This window comes from Vicugna pacos, chromosome 4 (assembly GCF_048564905.1).
Source record: "Vicugna pacos chromosome 4, VicPac4, whole genome shotgun sequence".
Taxonomy (NCBI): Eukaryota; Metazoa; Chordata; class Mammalia; order Artiodactyla; family Camelidae; genus Vicugna; species Vicugna pacos.
Window position 1 is genome coordinate 17,685,300 of NC_132990.1, and position 12,481 is coordinate 17,697,780.

A 12,481-nucleotide genomic window follows, 5' to 3' on the forward strand; every position below is an offset into this window, starting at 1 on the left:
GTCATAACACTTTAATAATCCTCACATGAATCAGTCAGTGGCATTATTCCATGACTTAAGATCATACCATCTGTCCCACAAACACATGACTGGGACCAGAGGGAAGAGTGATTTACTTTAAATGGATTAGCACAAAATTAATTTCTATAAATTACAGAAGTCTATAAATCACTGGTTAGTGTCAAATCACATCCCATTATATGGATAGTATAATAATGTTGCTTCACCTTGCAAAGAGAGGTGACACAATGACAGTATAGAACAGTGGAAAGAACATGGGCCCAGGGATCAGACAGACCTGGATTTGAATCTTGCCTCTACCATGGGCCAATTATACAGCCATAAGAAAGCATCTTAACATTCATAAGCCTAACATTTTATCTGCAAAAATAGAAAGTATAAACAATTTCTTCACAGAATTCTAAAGATTAAAGGAGACATAAAACCTAATGTTATAACCGAATCTTACAGCAACCAAGAAATTATACATAGATTTACTAATCTTAATCAACTAATGATTAGCTGTGACCTTGGTTTGTATCTCAGCCCCTCAGTTTTTCCCATACTGGTAGTTTCCCACTTATATCTGAAGCAATAGACATTTATTTTCTATCTGACAATTCCAAAGAGTTTTGAGCCAATGGTTCCTTTTCTTTAAATAATCTTATTTTTCTCTCTCTTTGCAATATGCTAACAGAAATTACTAATATCTTATATACAACATCCTCACCAAAAAAGCACAGGAGTGTAATATTTTGTATTTGTTCCAGCAATCCTGGATATCCTCCCTCATCTGGAATTCAAAATTCAAATTAATCAGTTGGCTTCTATGAGGCAATTTTACTGTCCTTCCTGTCTGAGGAGTTTTACAGCCTGAAGTGAGGGTATATTTGAAAACTACATATCAATACTTTACATATATATAATATGTATCTAGTGTACTAGACAGTTCAGTTATTCACATGTCAATCTAACTTTTATGTATTTCTTGTTATGGTCTTGCATTAAATTAACAGTTTCCAAGTGGTAAGTAATTACCTTTCTAAGGAGAGTTATTTTCCAAAGTAGAAGAAAATCACTTTTTCGATTCAGAACTGTGTACCAGTTTTCACTTGATGGAGTTAATTTTTTTCTTCTTTCAATCTGACTTAAAATCAGAAGCAAGATTATTCATCAGACTGAATATTTACAAAAAAAAACTTATTTCTCAATGTAACACATATTTATGATAACCCAAAAGTTAAAGTGAGTGCAAGGAGTTAAGAACAGGCCATAAAATATGTAAACAACATGAAACTAACAATAATTCTGCTCACTCCCAAGTACACCTCTTTATTCTTTTTTTTTTCAAATGAAATTGTTTATTCATGAGAAGACAAATAGAGATCTACTATGAAATGTTTTCTTGTATTATATTCTGCATAGATAAGAGTCAGAGAGAAGCTACTTTTTTTAACATTTTTTTTATTGAGTTATAGTCATTTTACAATGTTGTGTCAAATTCCAGTGTAGAGCACAATTTTTCAGTTATACATGAACATATATACATTCATTGTCACATTCTCTTTTGCTGTGAGCCACCACAAGATCCTGTATATATTTCCCTGTGCTATACAGTATAATCTTGTTTATCTATTGTACATTTTGAAATCCCAGTCTGTCCCTTCCCTCCCCCCATCCCCCAGGCAACCACAAGTCTGTATTCTATGTCTATAAGTCTGTTTCTGTTTTGTATTTATATTCTTTTTCTTTTTTCAGATTCAGCATATGAGCAATCTCATATGGTATTTTTCTTTCTCTTTCTGGCTTACTTCAGTTAGAATGACATTCTCCAGGAACATCCATGTTGCTGCAAATGGCGTTATGTTGTTGGTTTTTATGGCTGAGTAGTATTCCATTGTACAAATATACCACATCTTCTTCATCCAGTCATCTGTGATGGACATTTAGGCTGTTTCCATGTCTTGGCTATTGTCAGTAGTGCTGCTATGAACACTAGGGTGCAGGTGTCATTTTGAAGTAGTGTTCCTTCTGGATATACGCCAAGGAGCGGGATTCCTGGGTCATATGGTAAGTCTATTCCTAGTCTTTTGAGGATTCTCCACACTGTTTTCCATAGTGGCTGCACCAAACTTCATTGCCACCAGCAGTGTAGGAGGGTTCCCATTTCTCCACAGCCTCTCCAGCATTTGTCATTTGTGGAGTTTTGAATGATGGCCATTCTGACTGATGTGAGGTGATATCTTATTGTAGTTTGGATTTGCATTTCTCTGATAATTAGTAATATTGAGCATTTTTTCATATGCCTATTGATAATTTGTATGTCTTCCTTGGAGAATTGCTTATTTAGATCTTCTGCCCATTTTTGGATTGGTTTGTTTGTTTTTCCTTATTAAGTTGTACGAGCTGTTTATATATTCTGGAGATCAAGCCTTCATCGTATTCATTTGCAAAAATTTTCTCCCATTCCGTAGGTTGTCGTTTTGTCTTATTTATGGTTTCCTTTGCTGTGCAGAAGCTTCTAAGTTTAATTAGGTCCCATTTGTTTATTCTTGCTTTGATTTCTATTTTTTGGGTAGACTTCTCTGGGAGAGCATTTTTGAGATGTATGTCAGATAATGTTTTGCCTATGTTTTCTTCTAGGAGGTTTATTGTATCTTGTCTTATGTTTAAGTCGTTGATCTAATTTGAGTTTATTTTTGTGTATGGTGTAAGGGAATGTTCTAGCTTCACTGATTTACATGCTGCTGTCCAGTTTTCCCAACACCATTTGCTGAAGAGACTGTCTTTATTCCATTGTATATTCTTGCCTCCTTTGTCGAAGATGAGTTGACTAAAGGTTTGTGGGTTCATTTCTGGGCTCTCTATTCTGTTCCATTGGTCCATATGTCTGTTTTTGTACCAATACCATGCTGTCTTGATGACTGTAGCTCTGTAGTACTGTCTGAAGTCTGGGAGACTTATTCCTCCAGCATCTTTCTTTCTCTTCAGTAATGCTTTGGCAATTCTAGGTTTTTTGTGGTTGCATATACATTTTATTAAAATAGCACCCAAAGTAATAAAATACCTAGGAATAAATCTAACCTAGGAGGTGAAAGACTTATACACAGAAAACTATAAAACACTGATTAAGGAAATTAAAGAAGACTTAAAAAAATGGAAAGATATCCCATGCACCTGGATTGGAAGAATCAATATTGTTAAAATGGTCATACTGCCCAAGGCAATCTACAGATTTAATGAAATCCCTATCAAATTACCCAGGACATATCGCACCTCTTTGTTCTTTTAGAAAACTTAGTATTCTACACACAATTAATGCTAAATAAATATTTTATGAAGAAGGAAGTAGATAAGGAAGAGGAAGATGCTATAAATAAAATGCCAGGATGATCTCTGCCACAACTGAGTTAGGCTGGATTTGCTTAGTTTTCCCTCTGAGGCTATGTATTTCTCCCAAAAGCCTGTAGACATGAATTGTGATAACTATCTCATTTTAATGGTGTCTGATCCTACACCTTAGTTACTTCCATATCAATATCTAGTAGAACATGGGGTGGTATATAGCTTTACAAAGCTTATTCAATATACTTTGACAATCACTAAAACTTTAGTCTTTGACAAACCCCGTTTGGGAAATTTCACTTCAAGATGAGGATATATGGGTCTAGGACTACGCCATAGATAAGGATTTATAAGTTAAAGTCATGAGAGTATTATGATTAAGCAGAGTTAGAATGTAGGGGGTCAAGGGGAACCCCATGGAACATGCAATTAAGGGATCAGGAATGAAAGTATATATTGCAGAAGAAAATAAAAGGAGCTGGACAGACAGGAAAGGAGATTAGCAGAAAAACAGAGAAGGGTAATTCTGGTATTTAAGCAAAAGGCTGACTTTCTCTGCCAAATGCTACAAAAGCCAAAAGATGTGGACTGAGAAGATCTATAGAATTTTGTAGTGAGGACACTATAAAGATATCACTCCTCAATGTATATTTTATGAAGAACTTTTATATGCATTGCTCAGTTTAGTACTGAAAACTCAATACTGAAAGATCAGCATGATAGTATATCAGAACAATTAGTACAAACAAAAACAAAACACTAAGACTTAGGCCCAATTGCTTTGGTAAGATCTTAACAGCTACTAAATGAGAAAGCCAGGAAAAATACTTTGTATTATTTGTAATAACAGTAACATTAACAACAACATTAAGTTAATGTTTACATTTACTAAGCATCAGGTACTATTGTTAGTTCATTATTATCCCATTTAATACTCACAATAACCTTATGAGGTATATTTTCTTATCCCCATGTCCAGATGTAAAACCTTAGGCCACTAAGGATTAACTCACTTGCCCAAGATCATACAACTAGTATTTTAAAGGCTATTTTGATGGACGAATTGTGTTTTTCCAAATTCCTCTGAGTCATCTATCTGATGCTGTGAGACAGAAGTATTTGATTATTTCACCCTGAAAAAAACTCCTTATTTATACCAGACACTAGAGATTATCTAAGTTTTGCCGTGTGTTTGTTTTTCCCTCTGCCCAATTCATATTTTCCAAGTACTAATTTACATCAAAGAACAAAATTTCAGACTTATGTTAAGCACTGTCATAAAACATTTTCTTTCTTATTGCAGTATAGTCAATTTACTATGTTGCATTAATTTCTGGTGCAGAGCATATTGATTCATTTATACATATATATGTGTGTGTGTGTGTATTCCTTTTCATATTCTTTTTTATTATAGGCCATTATAAGGTATTGAATATAGTTCCCTGTGTCATACAGTAGGATCTTCTTGTTTATCTATTTTATATATAGTAGTTAGTATCTATAAATCCCAAACTCCAAGTTTATCCATATTGCTCCCTTTCCCCCTGGGAACCATAAGTTTGCTTTCTATGTCTGTGAATCCGTCTCTGTTTTATAAATAAGTTCACTTGTGTCTTTTTTTTTTTACATTCCATATATAAGTGATACCAGATGGTATTTTTCTTTCTCTTTATGGCTTACTTCACTTAGTATAATGATCTCCAGTTCCATCCATGTTGCTGCAAATGGCATTATTTTATTCTTTTTATGGCTGAGTAGTATTCCATTGTGTGTGTGTGTGTGTGTGTGTGTGTGTGTGTGTGTGTGTGTGTGTGTGTGTATAACTTTGTTGTTTCATAACTCAACTTGGATATGGGTGAAAATTAGTTCAACCATCCCAGTGGTTTCCCCTCTGTTTCATATTCTCCATTATCTAAACAAAACTAAAAATACTTTCCCTTTTATTTTTCATTCCTCCTGCATCTATTTATCCTTCTGCTTGAAGGAAAAGAAAAGAAAAAGCCTTCATTTGTGCATTTGTGATTTCTGTGGTGTAAATACTCCCAACACAGCCATGACCATTTTAAGCTATCAATGTGATGTCACTGAATGCAGGGTGGGTTATACGATCAGTTCCCATGAGTCAGTTAAGGGCCAGCTCCAACTCAGCTCTGTCAGTTGCAGCTCAATGTTCATGTTTTTACATCACTAAGTCTTGGGGAAAATCAAAGTTTCTTTTGGTAATTCCTGAGGAAGAAGCAGGAAGGAAAATGTCATTTCCCCAAAACCTTCCACTAGTATTTGCCAGTATCTCATGAACCTTGATTGGTTTACACATTGACACAATTTCTGAGGGAATGAAATACACTAATTGGCTTACACTGGTCCAGGGTTCACTGTTTGATCTATGGACCATGCTGTCCAAATGTTTCTCCATTTGGATAGAGCAGAGCAAAATCCCCATTCAGAAACAATGGAATTGCTAATTTTAAAAAATAGATGGGTAGATAAATGGATGGGTGGAAGAAAGGAAGGCAATTAAGGAGGGAAGGAGAAAGGACACCAAAAACGCCACAAAAGCACATTAAAAAAATTTAGATTAAAATATCAGCACTATACTTGATCACAAGCTCTGTAAAGGCAGAGGCATTTCTGTCCCCACTTTATTTCTGTAGATACTACTAATAAATGACCAACAAATAATTGTTGAATTGAATAATAGATACTCAAATATTTTTGACTAGATGAATAAGAAAAATTAAAATTTCTGCACAAGTAACCTGGTTACTGGCTTTTTATTATCAAAATTCTCCTTGGATTTTGATATATGGACCAGCATCAGTGTCACTAGTTTTGTAAAAAGTCCTGCAACTTATCATAATTATACCCACCAAAATGATCCACAGCCATTATACACAGACATTATATTAAATCCTAGCCTATGACAGGTTATGCTGAGGTATTAGTATATTTTTCTGGTTTTAACTATGAAAATTGGCCTATTATCATGCACCAAACAATACTGTTATCATAAAAGAACCCATTTTAGGATATTAATAGGCATTTCACTAACTGCACCATCCAACTAATGGAGCATGCAGTATGATTGTACAGTGGTCAGCTATACAAGATGTTGGAGGAAAAAAGACCTGCCTGATAAAGATCCATCTGTGTTCAACCACAGGCACTGCTTTACCATCAGCAGGTCATTATTGATTAATTTAAGGGCTCTTTCTATCTATCTGGGGAGATTTGAAATAATTTAGGAGCAGCAAACAGACAAGCATCTTCTTTTTATTTTCTCTCCATAGTACTTTTGCAAATGTTGAAAAAGCTACTCAATTGTTCTCTCCCTAGAGTCCTGTGTATTTTGTGGACTATGTGGAGATTAATAGCAGCCTGCAATAATCTGTTGTCCTTTGTGGAAAAAACTATGCTGCTGTTTCTGGAAAGAAATAATTGGTACGTAGCTTATAGAGTCAACGTCTGAATTTAATGGAGCATAAAGGGGTGGTATTTCTCATGAAGGAGGCATATTATCCGTTTAAACAGCTTTCGTTCTTGCACATAAATTAGGACTTCGACAAGCTTTGCAAAAAAGAGAAACCACAGAGTAATGAATTAACATGCTTGCATATTCCTAACAAAGAAACCATCTCTTCTGAAAAGAAGAGAAAGCTCCAGTGTCTCTGCTACATTTAGAAATCTGAAATTAATTATTGACTTTTCCATATTGTTTGCAGCCACTTTGTTTGCCCATTTATTGTAAAATGTATATATGGTAATTGTTTTATGGGAGCTCATAAAACTCAAGACTGTAAATGAGATAATGTATGACCAATTTATCGCATATGCCCTTCAGACACAAAGCTAAACCTGGCATAAATGAAAAGTGGTCAATGCATATTTTGTCAAGGTCTTTTCTTACCACACCAAGGAAAGAAAATGAAATGGTAAAATTCTCAAATAGCTGCAACTGAAAAACATTTTATATTTCTTTCTAAACTATTCCTCTTAAAACTCAATTCCAGTTAAAAACCAATTTGGGGTTGTTTCTAGAATCCACCTTGGTGAATATGTTTATGCTAAAAAATGATCATAATTTATAGACTATGGGACTTGACAAACTTTTTTCCCATTTACTATCTGTAACACCATAATTCCCATTCTTTGAAAAAGAAATTGAACATATATCTGTTGTTAAACTTTCAATAAGTTTAAGGAAAAATTAATGTGAAATATATTTTTCAAGTTATCATTCTCCATATATGATAGGAGCTGTATCAGCTAGAAGGAAACCCACTCAATTAAGCCCAAATCCCTAGGCAACAGTGCCAACACTGACAATGGTGACCACTAATCTCTCGGAAAGGAGATTCCACACCTTCTTCAGTAGGTCATTCCAATAGTTAAAGTCAACCCTTCCACGAAGTTCTTTCTTCCACTGAATTGAAACCTTCTTGCCTCTAGCTTAACCCATTCAATTTCTTCTTATGTCATTAGGTAGTAAATAGGTAAATAGTAAATCTTGTTGAGACCCTTTTTTAGAAGACCCTGCAATACATAACAGAATTTGACTAAATTTCTGATGAACTGATTGAAAACCTAAGACAGCTGTAATATTGAAAAAAAGCATGCATTTAAGCAGAAAATATTTAATTAGCATATTAGAAAAAATTAAGAGAAAACTCAATCATTTCAAGACAAGATGACAAACAGAACTCTGCTAATAGAGAAAGGTCCAAACGTAAACTTTTTTTATTAGTGAAAGACAGTACAAAGGAATTATCAACAATAAAATTACTTATTAAAGAGTAGTAACTATGTAGGTAAATTTAAGTTTTCCCCCTTGACTCCATACTTTGAAGAGAAATCTGTTCCTATAAGGACCTGAGTTAGAACTGAATGTATGTTATTAGGCCACAATGCCTCACCCACTAAGTGTCAGTTTTTCATAAATATGACAATTCATTAAGCACAGGAGCAGGGCACTTAAAAAAATATTGGCTAATAAAGGATGAGAGAGAGCTTAGTGGCTAAATGAATATAAATATGGAATCATTCAAATGGAGCTAAGAATGCAAGCTCTAGGGGCAAGGATAAGATTGCAGGGTAGAAAGACCCTGAGCTCACTTTCTCTCATGAGCATACCCAAATCACAACTATCTGCAGAACAACCACTGATGAAAAACACTAGAATCTATCAGAATAGATCTTCTACAATTAAAGACTTAAAAAAGGAACCACAATGAGACAGGTAGGAGGGGCGGACTCACAATAAAATCAACCCTCATACTACTGGGTGGGTGACCCACAAACTGGAGAATAAATACATTGCAGAGGTTCTCCTATAGGAGTGAGAGTTCTGAGTCCTGCACTGAGAGTCCCAACCCAGGGGTCCTACACCAGGAAGATGAGCCCACAGAGTTTGTGGCTTTCAAGACAAGCAGGGCTTAATTTCACGAGTCCCAAAGGCCCTGCCCTGGGACTAGCTGGGCCCTGGCCCTGCCCACTAGCAGGTCAACACAAGTTTCAGGACACCCCTAACCCTAAACCCAACAGTGCCAGGGACCACCCTCCCCAACACAACAGCAATCTAACACCAACTCTGGGATCCATGGGCCCTACAGCCAGACTCCAGGGCCTGACTCTGACTGCCAGTAGTCCAGCACTAACCCCAGGACCTGGCTTCACCCACCAGTAGGTGGACAACAGCCCCAGAGTCTTTTGGACCCTAACTTCACCCACCAGTGAGCCAGCATTTAGCCCCAGAGCCCCCTGAGTTTCTGTAGTTAGCTGCCTCATGACCAGGCCCTGACAAACAAAAGCCAGGAGCCCTGGCATAAAGCAAGATCTGGCAACCAACTGGACGAGGGGCCAACCAAGCCTACCAAACTTCCCACACAGTACTCCTGCCACAACAGGAGGACCCACACAGCCTTCATTAGGGGAGCCCGTAGAGCATATAGCTCTGATGACCAGAAGGGAGTGCACTGCTGGGTCACATAGGATGTCTCATTGAGAAGGCCATTTCTCCAAGGTTGAGAACTGTAACTAACCTACCAGAAAAATAAAGCAACTTAGGCAAAATGAGGTGGCAGAGGAACATGTTCCAGATGAAGGAACAAGATAAAACCTCAAGAGAACTAAGTGAAGTGGAGATAGGCAATCTACTTGAGAAAGAGTTCAGGGTAATGACTGTAAAGATAATCAAAGAAATCAGAAGAATAATAGATGCACAGGTGAGAAGTTAGAAGATTCTAACTAAGAGTTAGAATTTATACAGAACAACCAGAGACAAAGAATACAATAACTGAAATGAAAAATACACAAGAAGGAATTAATAGTAGACTAAATGATAAAGAGGAATGAATCAACAAACTAAAAGACAGAGTAGTGGAAATTACTGCCACTTAAAATTAAAAAAAAAAGAATAAAAAGAAATGAAGACAGTTTAACAGACCTCTGGGACATCAAGGGCACAGAAGGATAAGAGACAAAGATGCTAAGAACATATCTGAACACTTAATAGCTGAAAACCTTCTTAACCTGGGAAAGGATACAGTCTCCCAAGTCTAGGAAGCACAGAGTCCCAAAGAGGATTAATCCAAAGGGGAACACATCAACATACATTGTAACTGAAATGACAAAAATGAAAAAGAGAGAATATTAAAAGCAGCAAGGAAAGAAAAGACAAATAACGTACAAGAGAACTCCCATAAAGCTATCAGCTGATTTTTCAGAATAAACTCTAGAGACCAGAAGGCAGAGGCACAATATATTTAAAGTGATGAAAGGGAAAAATGTACAACCAAGAATACTCTACCCAGCAAGGCTCTCATTCAGATTTAATGGAGAGATCAAAAACTATATAGATAAGCAAAAGTAAAAGAGTTCAGCACCACCAAACAAGCATTACAACAAATGTTAAAGGAACTTTTCTAGGTGAAAACGAAAAGGCCACAACTAGAGAAAAGAAAATTACAAAATGAAAAAGCTCATCAGTAAAGGCAAATGTACAGTAAAAGTAGGAAATCATCCATGCACAAAGAAGTAGAAAGGTTAAAAGACAAAAGTAATAAAATCATCTGTATCTCTAATAAGCAGTTAAAGAGAACACAAAACAATTAGATGTAAAATACGATAGCAAAAACTCATTGTGAGAGGAGAGTACAAATGCAGGATTTGTAAATGTATTTGAAATGAAAGAGATCAGCAACTTAAAACAATCACATATATAGTAAGATTGTTATATAAAAAACTCACAGTAACCACAAACCAAAAATCTATGATAGATATACTCAAAAAAAGAAAGAGGAATCCAAGCATAACACTGAAGATAGTCATCAAATCACAAGACAAGAGAACAAAAGAAGAAGAAAGAAAAATAAAAAGACCTACAAAAACAACCCCAAAACAATTAATAAAATGGCAATATGTATTATCAATAATTACCTTAAATGTAAATGGACTAAATAATCGAATCAAAAGACACAGAGTGGCTGAATGGATACAAAAACAAGACCCTTACATATTCTGCCCATAAGAGACTCACTTCAGATGTAGAGACACATACAAACTGCAAGTAGTAAGATGGGAAAAGGTATTTCATACAAATGGAAATCAAAAGAAAGGCAGAATAGAAATATTTATATCAGACAAGGTAGACTTTAAAATAAAGACTGTTATAAAGAGAAAAAGAAGGACATTAAATAATGATCAAGTGATCAATCCAAGAAGATACAGCAATTATAAATATATATATATGCACCCAACACAGGAGCACCTACATATATAAGGCAAATATTAATGATGGAAGTGGAGAAATTGATGTTAACACAATAATAGTAGGGGGCTTTTAATATCCCACTTACATCAACAGACAGATAATCCAGACAGAAATCAATAAGGAAACACTGGCTTTAGATAATACATTAGACCAGATGGAATTAATTGGTATGTATAGACAGAGCATTTCAACGGAAAGCAGCAGAATACATATTTTTTTAAGCATACATGGAACATTATTCAGGATAGATCACATGTGAGGCTACAAAGCAAGGCTCAGTAAATGTAAGAAAACTGAAAACATATCAGGCATCTTTTCTAACCACAACATTATGAGACTAGAAATTAATTAAAAGGAAAAACTGTAAAAAAATAAATAAATAAACAAACAAATAGAATAAACACATGAACTTTAAACAATATGCTCCTAAACAAATTATGGATAACTGAGGAAATCAAAAAATACCTACAGAAAAATGAAAACAAAAACATGACAATCCAATGCCTGAGTGATGCAGCAAAAGCAGTTCTAAGAGAATTTTTTAGCAATACAAGCTTACCTCAGGAAACAAGAAAATCTAAAAAAAAAAAAAATCTAAACTTACACCTAAAAGAACTAGAGAAAGAAGAAAAAACAAAATCCAAACTCAGTAGAAGAAAAGAAATCATAATGTTCACAGCAGAAATAAATAAAAAGGAGACTAAAAAAATAGAATAGATCAATGAAATTAAAACCTGGTTCTCTGAAAAGCTAAATAACAGCTTTAGCCAGGCTCATCAAGAAAAAAAGGGAAAGGGCCCAAATCAATGAAATCAGAAATGAAAAAGGAGGAGTTACAACTGAAACAACTGAAACCATAGAGATAAAAAAGATCATAAGACACTACTATGAACAACTATATGTCAATAAAGTGGACAACCTAGAAGAAATGGAAAAATTCTCAGAAATGCACAATTTCCCAAGACTGAGCCAAGAAGAAAAAGAAAATATGAACAGATAAATTACCAGTAATTAAACTGAATCAGTAATTTTAAAACTCCCAACAAACAAAAGTCCAGGACCAGATGGCTTCACAGGTGAATTCTACCAAACATTTAAAGAGTTAAAACCTATTCTCAAACTATTCCCAAAAATTGTTGAGGAAGGAACACTTTCAAACTCATTCTATGAGGCCAGCATCACCCTGGTACCAAAACCAGACAAAGATATCACAATAAAAAAGAAACTTACAGGCCAATATCACTTATGAACATAGATGCAAACATCCTCAACAAAATATTAGCAAACCAAACTTTACAATACATTAAAATGCTAATATACCATGATCAAGTGGGATTTATCCCAGGGATGCAAGGATTTTTTAATAAC

General features: G+C 35.1%; 1 long non-coding RNA gene across 2 annotated transcripts in view; it reads right to left on the bottom strand.

Annotated features, from left to right (window-relative positions):
- The window catches only part of LOC140695991 (uncharacterized), a 535,357-nt gene that overhangs the window by 514,816 nt on the left and 8,060 nt on the right, over positions 1-12,481 (bottom strand). For both annotated transcript variants that reach the window (XR_012071892.1, XR_012071891.1), the window contains exon 2: positions 1,039-1,147. This is a non-coding gene — a long non-coding RNA (uncharacterized lncRNA). The remainder of the gene's footprint in view (positions 1-1,038; positions 1,148-12,481) is intronic.